Source organism: Pygoscelis adeliae, unplaced genomic scaffold (assembly GCF_000699105.1).
Source record: "Pygoscelis adeliae isolate BGI_AS28 unplaced genomic scaffold, ASM69910v1 Scaffold167, whole genome shotgun sequence".
NCBI classification, from domain to species: Eukaryota; Metazoa; Chordata; class Aves; order Sphenisciformes; family Spheniscidae; genus Pygoscelis; species Pygoscelis adeliae.
The window spans coordinates 6,123,652-6,143,004 of record NW_008825428.1 but is presented as its reverse complement, the minus strand read 5'-3'; positions in this window follow the sequence as shown (position 1 = coordinate 6,143,004).

Here is a 19,353-nt window from a genome sequence, read left to right as displayed (position 1 = left end):
TGAGAGAGGAACAACGACGATTTCAGGAAAAAATTAGTATCTGGCCATCATTTACATAAATGATTGTGGCCAAGGCACATTTACGGGACAAATACGTGAATTAGAAGAAGGACTGTCAAGGTGGTACGTAAAATCTTAAATATATAAACCCATTGGCTGTAATTTAATGCTTTCTTTCATTTCTGTACTAACCTTACTTTTGGAATCAATTAGGACAACTGCTTAGCCTTTCCCCTTCTTTACATGACATGCTGAAGTGGTACATGATGCTCTTTTTCAGAATTTTTTTTCCAATTCATATATATATTTTAATAACATTTTATTGAGAACTCCCAAGTATGTATTTTCCTAGTGCTAGCAAAGCAAAGAAGAATAAGGCCTGGAAAAGCTACGGGACAAAGGACATGTGGAGAAATGATTGTGGGAATATGCTCTTTGGATTTGAAATATGGATCTTTGGGAGAGGAGAGCAGGGAAGGGGGAATGCTGGCATGTGTACTGGCTCCCTAGGAAGGAGGAAGAATGTAAGAACATGTAATGTTGCAGCTCCTGCAAATGTAAGAAACAGAGGGAAAGCGGGTGGAGAGATCATTCTTTCTATTTATTTTAGCCTTTAATGTGTCATATCTGTTCATATAATATTCTTTTCATACAGATCCTAAGAATTCAAATTGGGTCACTTGAAGTTTACTTTAAAAAGGAACGAAACAAAAAACCTCCTCCTGGATTGTGAGGAAAGCGTTTAATTTTCAACAAAATCTAATGCGTGATTCAAAAGAAAGAACAAAGAAACCCAGCAGAACAAAAAAAACCCCACCTAGCTATTCTGAACCAAGTGTGCACAGCAGCCTTTCTCCAGACGTGCCCCTGTGCAGAACCAGCCTGGGAACGAACTTCATCGTAATCCTCTCTGGTCAGTTCCAGGCTGCTCTTTGATTTCAAAATTAAACCATATTAATGGACACTTCTGCTCAAGTGCCCAATGTTTTAATGTTTCTCTTCGGATGTCACTGTGGTCTTTCTATGGGTAGGCTTCACAGCTTTATGTGCATTTGAAGGTGGTAACAAGTTGATAGTTTCAGCTTATGTATTAATTGGCTGAGAAATTCTGCTGTTGCTTATACAGCAGCTACCCGTTCTCATGATCCTGCTAAAATACAGCCTTATTTACATGCAGCTCTTGCTGCAGGCCGAAAGTGTGCTTTTGAAAATAGTTCTTGCTCTGTGGCTTAAATGAGCAACATTTGCTCTTCTACTGAGAATGCTCTACTTAAATACCTGATATAATAATCCAGTGAATACGTTGTCCACATCATGCTATGAAGTTCTGGCTTGCTACAACTATAAACACAATTCTTCATGCAGAGTAATTGAAAATGAACATGGACAGTGACTGACTTAGTGAGAAAATCCAGGCATGAGGTTTGAACAGCAAAAGAATTTAGTCAATCTCTTTCAATGTGTTTATTAATCTATTTTTGTTGTTTCTGTTACAAACCCAGAAGCTGGTGTTGCCTTCAGATTCAATATGAGTATGTCCATTGCTGATTAGCTGGTGAAAGTAACTGCAGACACTGTAGAGCAATTATTTCACTTGAGATCCTTTTCTCTGAGCACATAGTCTGTAACTTACCTTTTTAGTCAATAGAGAAATAGATCTTTGAAATCATGCCCTACAATGACCGTTTCTGTCATTAACTATAAAAGATAACCTAGACAACTTTTGCTGTAGATGTACCTGTGAACACATAATGAGTATTTAAATCTGATCAGTTGATTCCCATCCTTGTAAGTTAAATTATTAAAACACAAGATACAAACAACATTTGCTGTTGTAACAAGGAGTCCGAGTGGGGTTTTATGTGTTATTTTAAAACTGAAGAACTGCAGATGATTTGAGGTAATGAGCTCCAGTTAGAAAGTGTCCTAAGTCTGTAGGATAGCAACATAGCAAAAGCTAATTTGTCCCGCCCCAAGAAAAGACATCTTTGGTTTTCTGGAACATACACCACTAGTTGCACAAAATGAATTTGGCTGATGAGTAGGGCCACTACTTAAATTTCTCCTGTACTTTTATTTGAACTGTTTCTGGGGGTGCAGGTAGCTGTAGGTAACTCAGGTATGGGCCAGCAAACAAGATTTAATTATTGTTTACCCTGTCTTGTTTACAATATCCTTTATGCAAAATAATGTCTGAGATTATATGTGCGAAGTTAAGCAACCAGAGAGAGCACGACAACAGCAGTAAGCCCACTGTTACTTATGTACAGTCTCATAAAGCTGAGCTCTACAACTATACAGCCTTTCTGAACTTTATACAAAAGATAAAATGTCATGTGACTATATTACTATGAGGGACAGATTTTTAAGCTAAACTCCCAGCCATGAGAATACCTTCATGGAAACTTGCAGACATTTCTAAATAAGAAACTTGATGTTCAGGTTCCTTTGCCCTAAAGCATGTAGGATTCTTCAAATTAATCACAGTATCCCCGGAGCTAGTTTGACCAAGTCCAGAGACTAGGCACTAGGTTTTTCTTCCCTAAAGATAAAAATATGTCTTAATTATTTTTTTTTAAAGGAGGAGGGGGTAGGGAGGATATGCTTCTTCCCTTTTCTTTCGATGCGCTCTGAAAGAAGAGAAACTGTGAGAGGGGAGGGTGGTGGCAACTGAAGCCAGAGAGCTAGTTCTGTGCTGCACGGTAGTACTTCACTGTGGCCCTACTCCAAGGTGGACGAGGCTGTTGTAGCTAAGGTGACTGTCTGTAGGAATTGTGCCTTAGTTATCACAGATACTGGAAAGAGATGAAACAATAGGGGGACAGGAAAAAAATAGGCTCATAGTGAATGCTGCCTTGAGATCCCCCTTTTTGGTTTTTTTCACTCCTGTAGATGAAGGGGGACAGCAAAGTATGTAAATGCTAGTGCTCTCATTCAGATATTTGCTTTGTATTCATAATTTCTTATGCTAACTAATTTGAAACACCTGTGGCCAGCTTTCCAGGGGTACTGAGCCTTCATGACTACCACTGAAATCGTTCAGTGCTGCTTTTCAGAATCTATGTAGTTAAAGTCCAAATTTTCACAGTACAATGTATGTTAAGATGGTCTCACAAATTCACGACTGCTCCTGGGTCTGAATTTTTGGTTTCTCTATGAGGATAAAAATACTAGTAATCTCACAGGTCTTAATAGTAAGGTGGTGTGACAATAAATCTGCAAAGCACTCCATTAAACTGGGTGTCAGGGAGAAAGGCGGAAGTGGGTATAAAAACATGAAGTTCATAGCTTTGTATTCAAAGCAGGGCTTGGATAACATGCCGCTGTGTAATACTTAAGCATACAATGAATGCAGAAGACATTAAAAATTCAATATTATGCTTTCATCAAATAAGACAGGAGTCCTGTTGAAAAACTAATGCAGGATCATAGAATTAAAGCTGGATAAAAGTGCATTTGCACAGAGGCAACTGATGTAGGTAGGTTGCATGAATTCAGGCAACATTATTCTGGCATTTCCAAACTTAATCCATGAGACTTAATATTTGTTAAGTATCCTCTGGGGGATACAAGTTCTACAATGTTTTCCCATTTTGCTCAAAGTGTTGTGAAGTGTTAGCTTTGCTTTTAAGTATAATAGTTTGAATGTTTAGATTCAGGAAAGTAAGGGTGCTTTCAAGCAGAAGCTTGTATACGTGATAACCCCCCCATCATTCCCTGACATCCTTTGTGGTTATATTGCATGAACCATTTTGCAGTTCTGTCACAGATTCTCTAACACCTAAGTGCATAAAATCTTTGTCGATGTTGAAATGTGTGATACTACTATTAACACTCGTAGAGCAAATCTATAGACCTTTGAAATATTTAACTAGCCCTGTATTGTAGTAGCCCAAAAATTCAGAATATGCTGTTTGGATCCCTTAAATTCCAGTTTTGCACAGAGTAGGTGCTAAATCTGAGAGATTTCATACTAATAAGGAATAAACAGCAAAACCTAAATCAGGAAAGCTTCTGAGTTTCTCTGAAAGTCAACTCCAACCACATCCTAGCTCCATTTGAAAGAGGGATCCTCCCAATCCCTCCTCCTTCCGTGTCTTTTTTCCTATGGAGAGAAAACCTATACGCAGAATCCAGATGAGAGATACACCCTCTTCCTTCCAGTCTTCCGTTTAGGAAGAACAGGGGCACCTTACTGTCCTCACCCATGCACTAGTTTAGACATAGGCAATGTACCTGTATCTGGTTTGGCTCTTGTAGAGGAAATTGGGGAAACTGTTTGTTTCCTATTCACCAGAACAAATGACTAATATTGTGTGGACAGGGGAGGTGCATTGTTCATTATTTGTATTCCTGTAGTGCCTTTAAATTCTAAATGTCGGCCATGAGCTAAAGGTATTTGTTGGTCTATAGACACTGTGAAAAAGGGTACTGTGTAAAACTACAGCGATTGAGCAATAAATATACTATGAGCTTGGAAATTACTTGGGTTCTTTGAGGTTGCACATTTGCGGGTGTTGCCTAAGTTCTTCACTATAGAAATTTTGGCAATTTCTTTTGTCATTTTAGAAATACCCTATCTGTATAGAGAAAAGATTGAATTACTCTGAAATGTGCACGGAGTGCTTTCCTGGCTGTGGTTTTGGCACATGGTATGGGAAGTAAGTATAACGCTACAGTTCTCTTGATCCTGTGTCCTAGTGAAGTCAATATAGAGCTTTTATAGATTCCAGTGCCTCAGGATCTGGATCAGAGTTTTCAAAATTTAACTTCAGAAAATTAAACGTATACTCTTTCAAATAAAGCTTAGAGGACTGTGGATAGTAGTATCTGTATAAATCCAGACCGTGTTTCATCTCTTTCAGTTTCATTTCCACACACAGTGTGCACAGCATATTCCTTGGTAGTTACACACATAACGGCCTTTTAAATTTGCTGGTATCATTTCACTTTCTCATAAACACGAGTTTCCTTGTGAAAGCAATTAATGAAAGTGAGATTATGTTGCAGAATCTTAGCTGGTGAAGAGATAAGAAGAAAGCTGCAAGATAGATACTTTAATATTATTCCCGAAGCAGAATGAAAATCTCAGCTTCAGCGATGTCAACAAAAACATGTTTCTTTTCAGATTTAATTTCCATGAGAAACTATGTTAAATTAAAACCTTCCAGTGCAGTGTCCTTCCATTTTTTGCATTTTTACTACCTAGAGATCAAACAGTTTGACGCAGCAAAAATTCTAGTGAGTTAGGAAGAAATGCTGATTGGTTTGTTGGCTGGTGGCCGGGGGAATGTTATGACCGAGTAATTATGTGTTCTGGACAGATGTATTAACCAGGCTTCGAGCTGGAGCCACTGGGTATTATTTTAGTCATAAGACTAGAGGAACTGAATCATTTTCAAAGAGCTGGCTGGCTGACACTGCTTTAGTGATGCCTGTTCCAATGATTCTTTGGCAACAACTTCCAACGCTGCACTTATGACACAGTAAACAAAAACTACATTAAAGGTTTGTTTTTTAATCATAAAGAAGTTGAACATTTCCACTGAGTTTTTTTGCTATTTATCAAGAAGCACTGAAGGCTATTGTAAAACTTCCACCCTTGTTTCTCTTACCAAAGAAGGGGAGCTGTTTAGCAAAACAGTTTTAGATCTGGTGATAGTAAGAATACTTCAGAATTCAAGGTTTTTATCAATTCATTGGCTTCTTATCGCTAAACCTGCTGTGTCATATTTGTTTATTCACTCACTTTGTGAGGTGTGTAAGAATGGGTTGGGTTTTTGGTTTGTTTTTTGTTTGTTTTTTTTTTTTGACTGACAAGTAGAATGAGGGAGGCTTTCATTATCAGCTTCAAGTTGAGAGAGGGTGTGATTTCTCCTGTTCTGGTAAGTAATAATGTTATTTTGCAAGATCCTGGAATATTACATTGATAGGTGCAGAAAGAAGTTGGAAGGAAAAGAAATCTGTATTAAATGCAGTCTTCACTGAAAAAATGTAACTTTTACATGTAAAAGGGCATAATGGGTGCATATATTAATATTTAATCTGTTCTAAATGTGATACTTGAGATATTTCAGCAGGCTTTGTCACCTGCTAACCAGATATTAAAAAGGCCTTTGAGCTTTGAAGAAAAGTTGTTTTATTCATTTTTAAGCCACTTGATTCTTGCAACTAATTTGCAAATGCACATTGCCGGGGTTGGGGTTTTTTTGGGGGGTGTTTCATGTTTTTTGTCGTTCTAATCTGACTTCATCACTGGTTCTTTCCTGAGGACACAACATAGAACAAGAGCAGCCCTTCAGAACGAAGCGGGAAGTTGTTTTGATTTCCCTCCGCAGTGATAGATTATGAATGTAAACTGTTATGTAAGGTCATTTTGAACATTGCCCTGGAGGCAGTATGTCAAGTGAAGCATAGCAAACAAGTCAAAGTTTCTCTTTCTTGGAATCGAAATGGATTTAAATGAAGGCGGCTCTTTTCTGCCCTCAGAGTCTGAGGACACAGTATGTGACTGGAAAAATATAGATATGTACCTAGAGCCTCGGCAGCTGGTTATAGGAGTCTTGACGAGAAGTTTTATTTTTAAGTCTCCTACTTGTTCATTTGACCATGGTAAATGGCAGTCTCCCTGTGCTCTGGGTTCACCTTTTGTAAAACATGGGTGATAAAGTGTTGGGGCTGACAACAGCTACCATAGTGCTAAATGTCTGGGGTTTGTGCTTTGTTTGGTTTGGGGGGTGGTATGAATAAATGAAAACTAAAAACCAAGGAGAAAAAGAGCATGCTATGGCAAAATGCAAAAGAGTGAGATCAAAACTCTTTCAGAATTGTGCAGGGGTAAATTCTTCTGTTCTCTGGTGATCCATAGTGTCTTTTGACTGTTCTGTGCATGTTGGATTGCCTTATAATTTGTAGACCTTGACCAATTATGAAGGAGGAATTTGGCCTGCATGTTTGCCTCTCACCCTACTAATGTTGGCAATAGAGGGGTTTGTCTGCAAACTTCCTCTCCATATACCTTAGCAGCCAAAACTCCAGAGTCAGGTTGCTAAGACAGTGGACAAGGGAAAAGTGAGACCCTGATTATATATTTGTTTTCTTCTTTTTTTTTTTTTAGTCAGGGTAGCCCAGTGTTTCAGAAAAGCATAAGGTTTCGCTCTGAAAGAGGAAAAGAAAGGGAAAGCTACAGTAATTGGGCTCCTGTACAAATGTTTATTTTATAATTGCTTTCTCTTCTTAATATTTTTAATAAACTGTAACTTGTTGCCAGTGTAACATCAAATATTGTAAAGTTCTATGTATTTCCTGGCTTGATGGAAACTTAGCAAACAGCAGACAGATGCTTCTCTGACAGGGAGCTATTGAAGGAAGAATCAAGGGATACATACCTACATGCTTCTGTTTCATTGTCCATTCAGTAATGAACTAGGTCACTGCTCTGGTTTGGGTCTTTCAAGAATCTTTCTTGTCCAGAGAAGACCTGAAAGTAAGTTTTTTGTTTGTTTGGTTGTTTTTTTTTTCCTTTTCAGAATCCTGTAAGGGAGTCAGAAAAGCATACACTTAATTTCCTAAATAAGACTTCATGCTCCACATCTTTGTGTACATCCATGTATGTACATCTGTCTGGGTGTGTGCGTAAATGATTCAGATTATAATCTGAGAGCCATTTAGTGGAAGACTAACAGCCAAAAATTAAAGCCCAAAGTGGCACTTTTAAATTTGTTCCAAACTCTTGATGTGTCTAGGAATCTGGCCAAGACAAGGTCTGAAAATATCTTCAAGAGCTGCTTGCTTCAGTGGGCCAAAGCCAAAGCACCCCAAGTCAATAGGAGACTCTCCTTTTGCATTCACCTGATTTGGAAAGGGCCCAATGGATCCAACAGGTTGATGTGATGAGAAGCTAAGTGATTGCATATGCATAAATGAAATCCTGCTGTTGTACATGTCTGAATTATGCTCATTTAAATCCCCAGAACACATATGAGTGCTCAACAGCCATTAATTCTTTATCCACCATAATGAGCTTAAATTGTGAGCTGAGGTCCCTGGAAGATTTATGCAAGTTTCTTCTTTTCCTTAATTGGAAAAAGTTGGTTTTTTTTTTTTTAAAAAAAAGAAGTAATAATAATAAAAATCAATCCTTCTGGTTTAGTTGTGATTTCTTTTCTTCTACTTACATCCGAGATGTTGACACTAAAGTATACAGCCCAGACACTGAATTCTCATGAGGCAAATATGTTAATGGTTTATAGATTACGATAGCTATTAACCCATTTACTCTGGGAACAAGCTACGAGATATAAAAAATGAACGGTATAGTGAATAAATCTACTGTAACCTAGACTGAAAGTTGTTTTCTAAAGATGAAAAGTGGAAGGTCATGGGACTTCAGGCTGGCACTTTTTAAAAAAGTATGCTGACAATTGTGTCAGGCAACTATAATCCTCAGACTACAACTATACATTATCCTACAAATTGCTGTAAATGGAAATAAACAATGGTGCTCAGGGGGACTGGCTTGGCTTAGCTTACACAGAGCAAAATAACCCACTGAAAGTACAAATGAAGACCATAATGTTTTTTCCTTCATTGAATTTTTAGAAGTATGTATATATGACTAAATCTATGAAATCAAAATTAGAAATATATTCTGCATTGGCTATATGGGTGCACATACAGAAATGGGATGGATAAATGCCCTCAGGCTTTGGGATCAGGAATTCACGATTTTGGTGTGATTTTGAATGGTAAATCCTAGGTATAAATCCACCGGTATAATCCTAGGAGCTGGGAACCAACAGCATATTTAGAGAGCTATCACCGAGAAGTGACGTTTTGTTGCTGCTTTGGTATTTGAAAATCAGCAGGAGGTAGGAACAGCTACCTTGAAAGAAAAGAAATCCTGCTGACCTGCAGATTGGTGCCATCTTTCCTCCTTCAGCCGTAGCAACTCTTGGATCCTGGCTGACTTATAATTCTAGTTTAAAAAAAAAAAATAAATACAACATTCAATACTGTCCTTAAACGCCAGAGCATTTTCATCTCGTGCACAGTATGCAGCTGAAGCAAAGTGCCACCTCTGCTTGCCACGCTGTGTGCGCTAGCTGTAACACACAGGTTAGTTTGGCCCTTGGCTGGTAGATTGCTTTTGAGTGATTAGATTAGGTGTGATTTAGCGGCTGATTTGCTTCACCCTGCTGTTTTGGTATTGGTACTGGGAGCTTTTTATTTTCGTTCTGGAGATTTTTTTTTTTTTTGAGCATAAGAACAGCTAGGAAGATTATGCCACTTTTAAACACATACACAACAGAGGCAGAGTCTGTTTTACAATTTATGGGAGTATATACTGAGAATAAATCCATTATCAATATGGTGCTACTTAGGCACTATGTTTATAAGGCCACCACGCAAGCTTTTCTGTTTTCTTACAAAGTAAATCACTTTTATACTGGCAAGACTCCTGATACAAATATGTTATGGATACAAAGGAAAGCAGACTACAAATGAAGATATTTTGGTCTGTTTTCAAAACAAAGAAAAAAAATACAAATCCTGGTGCTAGTAGGTTATGGATGAGGATGTTTACAGGATAATTTGAGTGGGGACTAAAACAAAAGGAACATTTTCATCGTTTCTGATTAATAGATGTTTGTACAGCACCATGAAGATGAGAGGCATGTTAAGTGTTATTAATTAATATTCTTTCAAGATATTTATAAGATATTTATAACATTTATGTATGACAACAAAAATGTTTCAATATAAAAGTGAATTATCCCAGAAAAAATGCCAAGCTTTTGATCTGCTTATACATCACATCACTGCAAACCTTTTCCTTTCAACCTAGAGTTACATTCAAAAGCAGAAAGATATACAGCTGACGTTTCAAACTGAACGACACTACGATAAACTAGGGTTTCTCTAGAAGATAAAATACATCATAAATCGGTGTAACACTTACCTCATTTTAAATATTACTGTCTCCTTTTATCAGGTAACACTATATAACCTCCCCTTACCTCCTTTCTTCCCATATTTTATTTGGTATATTAATTCTGAACAATGATCACAACCAGAATTTTTTTTTAATTAAAATCAAATATATGGCCTTAGAGGCTTAGGTTATCTGATAAAAATATTTTAATTAAAAAGATACCAACTCTCTTGATTCCCTGATGAATTGATAATAATTGAAATGTACAGTGTTAATTTTAATCTGCACTCAGTTGCGTAAAGAAATAATTCTTACCCTTCTTCAAAGTAAAAAAAAAAAAAAAGGTAAAAAGGAATCTCTTAAGAGGAATCTCTGGCCCAGTGGGGTTTTTTTTATTGCAGGTTGTCACAAAATCACCCATTATTAGAAAGACCTTATTACATTTACTTACAAAGTTATTTTATTTTCTTTTTCTAAGAATAAGGCAATACTTTTCTGACTACAGTAGCTGAGTTGTTTCTACTTTCGTGGCACTCTACCTCTACAGGAACATTATATCTCTTACAAAAGTACTTGTTTTACAAAATGCTGGCTCCATCATGATCAATTGGGAAGCAGGTTTCACTGAAGTGAGGATTTCCCCCTGGCCCTGCCCCGAGGAGTATGCATGTAACAAGGACAAATTTCAAACTGAGAAAACTATTGGTACGTCGGGAACACGGCTGTGTAGCGGGTCTGCAACGCCCCGTTAGAGGAATGAGGTTTAAGGAGAGGATAGGAAATAACATTCTAACACTCCAAGAACAAATCAAGAGCATACGAAACCTGGAAAGAGAAAGTAAATGTTGATTTTTTAATTTTTTTTTAAATTTATTTATTAATTTTGTAAACTACTATCAGAACAACTTCTTTTTCAGGTATTTTTGAGAACTTCTGGGTCAAACATCTATTTGAAAATTGATTTTAGTACAAGCTTTTTAAGATGGATCAGATGTTTAGGAGTGGTGTATTATTATTTTGTATGGCAATTCAAGTGTAACGTGAATTTGATAACTGAGACTGAAACAAAAATATAGAACTTGACTGGCAGCTACTATATAACAGTTTCTATATAATTTAAGAAAAGTTGGAAATACAAGATACACGTGCATAGGTTACTGAAGAAGTTATTTTTTTCCCTTTTGAGATTGTTGTACTTAATTAGATATTAATTCCAGGTGGGATGTCACCTGGAATTCTTTCATTTAGAATGATTGATTTTTAAGATCTAATCCGTTTTTATAAATCACTGTATGAGCATGACTCAGTTCAGACCAGTGATTTAATTCTGTTGTGACTATCCTGACCTTAAACATTAAGCAAGCATGGGATACTCAGTAAAAACTGTTATGGAATACTCTTCTGAATAAAAGCATTTAGATTTAATCGTTTTACAGAAATTGGAGATGTCTTTATTTTCCAAATCTGATGATGATTAAGCGAAATCAACTAACTATCAAACAAACTATCATGTTTGCGGGTTTTTTTCCCATAACAATTTAGGTTACTCTACACATGCACTGTCTCTAAGCCACCGATAAAATAAAAAGCTCGGAAACTGAGAGAAGCTGTGCGTGCCATTGAATACTGTGTAAGAGTAAAAACTGTGACTGTGCTGCCCACAGAAAAAAATAGCACCAACTGTGCACGGCAGCAAACCAAGTACGCGGAAAGCGTGTATGCAGATGTCAGGATATTGAGCGTTATTCCTTCCCTTTAATAAGCCTTCTGCCTAATCAAACACATGATTTAGGCAGTTTGAGAAGTATCGCGATTTTCAGAAGTGCAGGACACTTCCCCCTAGCATTAGGGGGAACTGTTGGCCAGACTTCATTAGGGGGCTAAATAAGATCCTCAGAATCCAACTGTAGGCATATACCTCTGATGCTTTTGTTCAGCAGCCTTAACCTGTGAAATTTCTGAATGTATAACGTCACTCTTGCCCGAGCTTGCAAATATCCCTGGACTCAAGCTTATTCTTGTGCGTTCTGTAGATTGTGTCTAAATATCTTCTTGTGTATCAGTTTTCACTTTGCACACATTGGTTTGCCTTGATCCTGTAGTAGGGGGAGGGGTAGGATTTATTTATGCATACTATTTATGATTTTATATGTTATTTCTGCAAAAGTTTCATAAGTTCTAATAAGATTTGATGTTTTAAATATTTCCTGAACATGTAAGTGTGTTTAGGGTATGAGAGAGAATGAAACTTGATTTGGTAAATCAATGAAATCAGGCATCAGAATTTTAGAAGCAGGTAGGCAACTGGTTTGAATTCTTTGACATTAAATGAAAAAATATTGGTGTCTGAAGTGGTGTCGCTATTTTGTCATCACTTAATGTTATAACTTGGCACTTTTGCCTTCCTAACATCTACCTAATTGCCATTAGACAGTCATAATGACAGAATTAAAGAGGCATTCTAGCTAGATGTTTTAAATCAACACTAATCCTTGGTAAGTAGTATTCTCTCTTTAGGGTAAAATGCATTTGTTATCGACTCTCCAAAAACATACCCAGTTGGTGACTTTTAGTCTCTTATTTCTGTCCTTTTTAGGTCTGTAGTAGGAAAAAAAAAATGAAGATCAACATACAAAGCTCTCCTCCACCAGGTCAATAGCATGGTTTAGAAAGAGGTTTGTGGCAACCAGACATCCAATGGCTTTTACTTGTCTTTCATCTCGTGTCTATACTGTTTGCCCCATAAGACAACAGGAACAGCCAATATGAAGAAATTTGGGCTGCTTAAAAGTTATGTCAGCCTGTGCTTCTCTTGTGTATAGCTTAAAACAACATACTTCTTATCTCCTCAGTTTTTTTTCTTTTTAATGAATCAATCTTTTATTGTCTCCCTTCACAGAAGGGCAACATTTGTTTCTTTATTTTGTATATGATGTTCCTACAATAGACAACAGGATATTGCAGTCTTTGTGATGATTTAGATCCGAGGCGGGTTTCCTTCTTTTTCCTTTTTTTTACGTGCTGTTTCTTCACCTCCTTTGCTTTTGGTTTTGCTCATGTTGGATTGACGTGCACATGTGCTGTAGACAGTCTTCTGGCTTCCATGCATACACGCACATGTGGTGCGTATACCAGCAGGATCCACCATGAGTGTTTTTTCCTGCAAATAAATCCTCTCTCTTTTGAAAATGTGACTTATTGACATGTCTCACTACAAAAAAACCCCAAACAAAAAATAACAAAAAACAACCAACTCAAATTCAGCATATCCTGAGAGATGAATGCTCAAAAGCGATGCTAATATCTGGGAGAGAGGTCTGTGTTCGTGACTGCTTTTAGCTTCCCATGTCTTTACAGGAGAAATCCTAGTACTGTGTGGGGTAGTCTTTCAGCTTTGAAAAATACACACACACCCGTTGCAGTGACTGCACCCTGAATACGTGCTTAGTGCATATTTTGATGATTAGTCAACATGTGTTGTTAAGACCATTTTTGGCTTTCTGATGATGAAGCAGAAATAATCGTATGGATCACAGAAAAATAATATTTCTAAAAATTGACATATTCACCAGTTAAAATGTCAGTGGAATAGTCTGCTAAATGAGTACACTAAATTATTTATTCTTCATTTCTGTAAATCGTTTTATTGTTTTAAAAAAAATCTTCACAAAATTTCAGAGGAAAATCACATTAATTCCTTCGAGATAACATTTATTATTCTGGTTATATGAAAAGATAAACGGTAAACTCATGAAGTTACATCTGTTTACATATTTTGTTCAGAAATTAGTTGTATTAATGAAATAGTCTTTTTTTTAAGCAGAAATAAAGGAAATAATTTTTAAACATCACAAACATCGCCACCAAGCTTTGCATTTTATACATCTCTTTAACATTCTTTAAATAACTTTATTCCCTCATCAGAGAAAAAAGATCCAACTTCTAACTGTGCTTTACTGCTAAAGGTATGAAAATTTGTTAAAAAGGAAGTATAGGATCAATTTACTGTTAAATGTATTACAGAAGTGAAATGTTAAAACGCTGCAATGGTATGTTGGAAGCATTTAATTTTGATAGGCATGATGTATAGCTAGGGAAGTAAGTGTACTCAAATAATTATGCTGTCTTTGAAAGACTAGGCAATTTAAAAGTAGATTATCCAATGAGACCGAAGTAGTAGTTGTCAAATTTTCAGGAAGTAATTAAACAAGCAGAGGGTCTCTCTTTTTTACTGGCCGTTTCTGGGTTACATAGGGATTATGAAGAGAGACAAGAAAAATGACAGAGCAGGCTAAACAGCACACCAAACTCCCCTTGAAGAAAGCTTTTTTTTTCCTTCTTACTGGCTTTCTGACTTACAAATAAGCTAGGTAACACTTTGCGATATTTTTGGTGCAGGTATCTGAGAAAATGTGCCCTTTGGAAAAGCAAGACAGCATAGACATCTTACTTTTTTTTAAATGCCTCTCAACGAAACCTGTGTTGCCCCAAAAGACTGGTTCCCCGTTTAGGGTTTGGGCTTTTTTTTTTTTCCCCCCCCTTCTTTTTTTTCAGGGCTTTTGTTTAGACCTCGGCTCTTCTGGTCGGCTGCCATCTGGCACTCTGCCTCGTCTTTCCAAAAGTAGGGCCGCGATTGTTTCTCCAGCTGCTGTCGGTGCTGCCTGAGCCTTCGCTCAGCTCCACGCCACTCACGGGGCGCCTCGATCCTCCTCCGGCATACACAGCCCAGCTTTGTAGCGCTCTGGTTTTTTCAATTCACATGCTGCAACACGTAATAGCTGCCTCCGGGTTTCTCGGCAAGATTGTGGCTGGTAACGAGCAGCTATTCGCTTTGGTCTCGGTTCGGCTAAGAAATTTTGGTGCCTGCCCCTTGGAGCAGAGAGCAAGGGTGTGCAGTGGGATCCTGCACTTGCGGTCCAGCGCGGGGATGCAGTTAGGTGATCAAAAAACACCCACTGGCCAGTGGAAACATGGAGGGCAGGGCTGTGCCTTTAACCCCACCTATTTCCACTTGCCTCGCCTAGGGATGGACACAATTGCTCCATTTTTTATGATTCATAAGCCAAAATACTCCATGGAGAGGCAAGGTAACTCCGTGACTTCTACTCCATATCTTAAATTTATTTTAAACACAGAAGTTGCTGTTTCTCCTAAAAAAAAAAGCCTGTTATTTGAGCCCTTACAGTTTTAAAAGGCACCGAGTCTCTTATCTTCCATTTCCTGGGTGTCTGACTAAGCTGAACAACAATAGCACAACCATGTGCTGTTCTTATTTAGAGTAAATACAATTGCAGTTGAGAAGGAACCTGATCCAGCAATTACCAGAAGATGTCGTTTGGATAAGGCACCTCAGGGAATTTCTGCGGAGAAATTTGTACTTTCTCAGTCCCGGGTGGGCTCAGGGTTTAGTTGTGATTATTCAGAGTCAAATTCAAGGTACACAGGAAACTTTAGAATCAAAAAATACTCAGTTATGGAATTGAAGTAATACGGACACAAATTGAAAGCAGAATTAAATATCTGAGTCCAGAACTGTGATTCATAAATCCTAATCTTTTGTTGTGCTTAATCCATAGTTGTGGCTTTTAGTTTTCGTTCCCATAGGCAGGTTTCAGTAGCCATAAACAAGTCACTCAAAATTTAGTGTTTTTGTAAATTCTTACGTAATCATCCTAGGGTTCAGCTCTTGAGTATCTAGGTAGTGAGTGTCGTATCAAATCAAGAGGTTTTCTGACTTCAGGAAGATGAAAGAAATGCTACTTTATCTACAGTATGTCTTCTAGAGCATCTCAAATAATACAGTCTACTCTGATATTTCATTGCAGGAAAAGTTCAGCAGTTCTTTCTTGTCCTCACTTCCATGTCAGGGTCCTCTGGTAGTAAGGGTGAAATGGCAAGGTCAGGCTATCCCAGGAAAAAGAATAGTCAACTTCAGGGTAGCTAAAATAGTTGAATACTTTGAACCATGGCTGAGTTTTGGATTCTCTAACAGGATAGAGAGCCCTGAACAGTAAGTCTAGTTCAAGGCAGGGCTTTGGCACATAGACACTTATTTAAAAGGGTGTATGTATCTCATATCAGTCATTTTTAAGTGAAATAGAGCTGAAACCTGAGGCTCTTGAGAATATAGATTAATTTTAGTGGTGTTCATGAATTTGTAACAATGAAGTATCTAGTTTTTGGCAGTAAGGCGGTACTCATGCTATTTTCTTAAAAAAAACCCCACAACATACACGCAAAAAGAAACCCAGTTCTTTAAAAAGTGACTCCATTTCAGCTGTGCCCTGGTTTGTCCAAATGTCATCTCACCATCAAAGATATATTCCTAAATTTGTGTATACTGAGCTGATCTTCAAGGAAGAATATAAATAAAGCTCAACATACAATTGTGCAATTTTGTATGTGTGTTACTCCTTTTCTTTCTATTCTTGGCAAGCACATAGTGACTTTCTAAAAGCAGGCTAACCACAATTTGCAAGACAGCCAAACTAATAAGCATTGCCTGAATAATAAGACATGCTACTTCCACCACAGGGCTTATAAGCTGTTTGGCAGGATTGTTGGGTCAGGTGAATGGAGCCACGCAGCTTCTGGATACGTATGCTGACTGTACAAACCAGCTCACGTCACTCTGCGCCATCTTCCCAGCTCTTCTTGGTCTAGTACCAGGACAGTTCTTCAGGAGCCCTGGCTACTTATACTCTCCTTTTGGTAACAGCTCACCATCCATCTCATGCCAACACCCACAGAACATATTTCCAAAGTATGTAAAAGTGGGAACGTAGGAATCTGATACATGAGTGTCCAGCCATGACAATGGCTTTCATCCTTATTCTAAAATTTCCACCCCCCTTTCTCTGTATATTCCAGTAGAACAGATGCAAGAGGAGAAATCACAACGGTCCCACCCCAGAAGGTGAGGGAGCAGGTCAGATCAGTGCAGCAGGTTTCTCTCAGAAATGCCTCAGTAAAGGGTCTTAGGCAGCAAAAAGCACTCCTGTCCTTGCATGAGCCTTTGGGAAACCTCCCGCAGTGTCCTGTGCCCAGATTTGCCATTGCACTGCACAAAGCAGTAAGCAACACCTGAGACCACTTGGGGGGACTCACGGTCCGTCTGACTGGACTCTCAGAAAAATAGGAAGGGAACCTAAGTATTTTGAATAGCCAGGCCAACACTATAATTGCCTACAAGTAGTCGTTTCTCTCTTGACGTGTTCCTGAGGCATCACATTTCTGCTGCGAGCAAACTGCTGACCCTGCCATTTTCAGTTGCCTAAAGAGCTAATTCTCCCCCACACCGGCCAGTGCCTCAGCCACTCTCTCACCTGGGACTAGGACTAGTATGGAAACTTTCCATATTGATAACAGATCCAGAAAAGGCTCTCTTCCCCTCCTTTTTTACCCTCTCATATGATAGACTAATGCAGGATTTCTCTCTAAGATGTAAGGATTTATAGCTGTTTACCTTACCCGTCCCCTGTTTTAAACTACAGGACGTAGACTCCTGATTAATGCTGCTGACTACTGAACAACAGCCGCTGTGCTCCGTTAGGAGGACTGGAAGTCACCGATGGGATCTCCTGGAGCTAAATTTCCTTTTAATAAGTCCATAGTTGCCTGTGTAGCAAATAATCCAATAACATTTCCATAAGTAAACCTTAGAAGCAAACTTGTAAATGAAATGTACACTTTCATTTTAAAAGTGGGAATCTGAGCACTTGAGTAAGAAGATTTTTTTTTTTAATTTTTGAAGCAGTCACCTTAAATGTTTTCACTTCCACACCTCATGAATGGTTGAAACTTTTAAAAAAATAAATTAGCTTTACTTTTTTTCTGATCAGCTTTGTATTTCTACATGAAAACTGCATTTTCAAATTTTCTTTCTGGTGGTTGGAAAATTGAGATAGTAAGAAATGATGACAGTAGATGAAGGTGACATAGCTATTTTTCCTAAGACCTTCTGCAATCACAGTTGCGATGACCTGGAGTAAGGTGAGAGGGCATTGCTCTTCTGCAATTGCACCATCTAATTAGGAGTGTATGCATGACACTGGATAGTGTTGATGACACTAAACAGGCCCTTTTCAACCTCTCCGATCCTGGTAAACCCAGATATGCACCTGCATATCAAGAATATTATACACCAGTTGTAAAGACACTTCTGACTGCATCCACAATATACAGATGTTTACAGGAAAGGTATCAGAAGAAGTACTAATATTTGCTAGAAATATGTATATGTGCACATTAATTCAGTTTTAGGACAGGTCTGTTAACAGACTGATTTTTTTCTTAACTGAAACAGCTGAATGGAGTTGATTGCACTGTCTTTGGGGTCACCAGCCTGCTGGTTTTTATGAAAGTGATGCTGTAATCAGTGTCCAGGGAGAGGCTGACTTGTGAAGAAGCTGAATTGTTGCAGACTGGTTTGGGACTGGTGGGGGAAAACTCCGCTTGATACCCCGGAAAGGGGTACTCGGAAGGTCACATTCAAGAAAAGAAATGTTTGAGAGCTGTTCTGCGTATGGTGGTAACACTAAAATCTGCAAACTGCAGGCCAGCAGTATATTTTCATGTGGAAAACACAATTAGACATTAAATTGAAGCTGTTAATTGCAGTTGTTATTAATTACTGTGGGTGTAAAAGGCATTACAGGAAGGAATAAGATTGATCTGCAGTCTGAAAGCGTGTGTCCAGAGTGTCCTTTGATATTATGCACCCTCTCAAGCTGAAGAGCAAGAGGCTAATGGTAGACAAGCGTGGTGTGGACAACTTCACAGTTCCAGTGAAAGGGTTTGGTTGTATGTGTCATCCTCTATGTTTGGGCAATTATTGGGCATGATTATAAATACAGGGCGAAAAACTTGTGGGTATATGTCAGACACCAAACAGCCCTCTCTTGAGATTCGTTTTCAGTCCCTTATCATACTGGCTCAGAAGTAGAAGGCTTCGAAGTTTGCCCCAAATAATTAAGATATAGCTGAATTCGGGAACCCCGTTTGATCCTTTGGCTTCTATGCAGAGAAACATGAGTGCGAATAAACTTGCCAAAGCACTTAGTTTAAAAACAAAACCAAAACCCCCTGTCAAAGCAGATCTCGCTGCTGTTTTTACCCAGCTAGAAGGCTGGGTTCTTTCGTTAGTCCCGCTGCACTCCTCGAGCAGCACAGGCTATTTGCAGCTGGAAAAAAAAATAAAAAAGAGTGATATTTCCTTTCATCGGCTTTTATTTGCACGTTTTTACCTTCATTGCACGCTTCCCGCTCGTGTTTTAGGAGCGGCCCGCTCTCACGTCTCCGCACCGCCACCGCGTCCCTCTTTACCCTTTCAAATAAATAACCCCCGGCTCCCTGCTCCCCGCAGCTGGGGAACCTTTCTGTGCCTCTCATCCTTTCTCCCTTGTTACGGGACTCCTCCT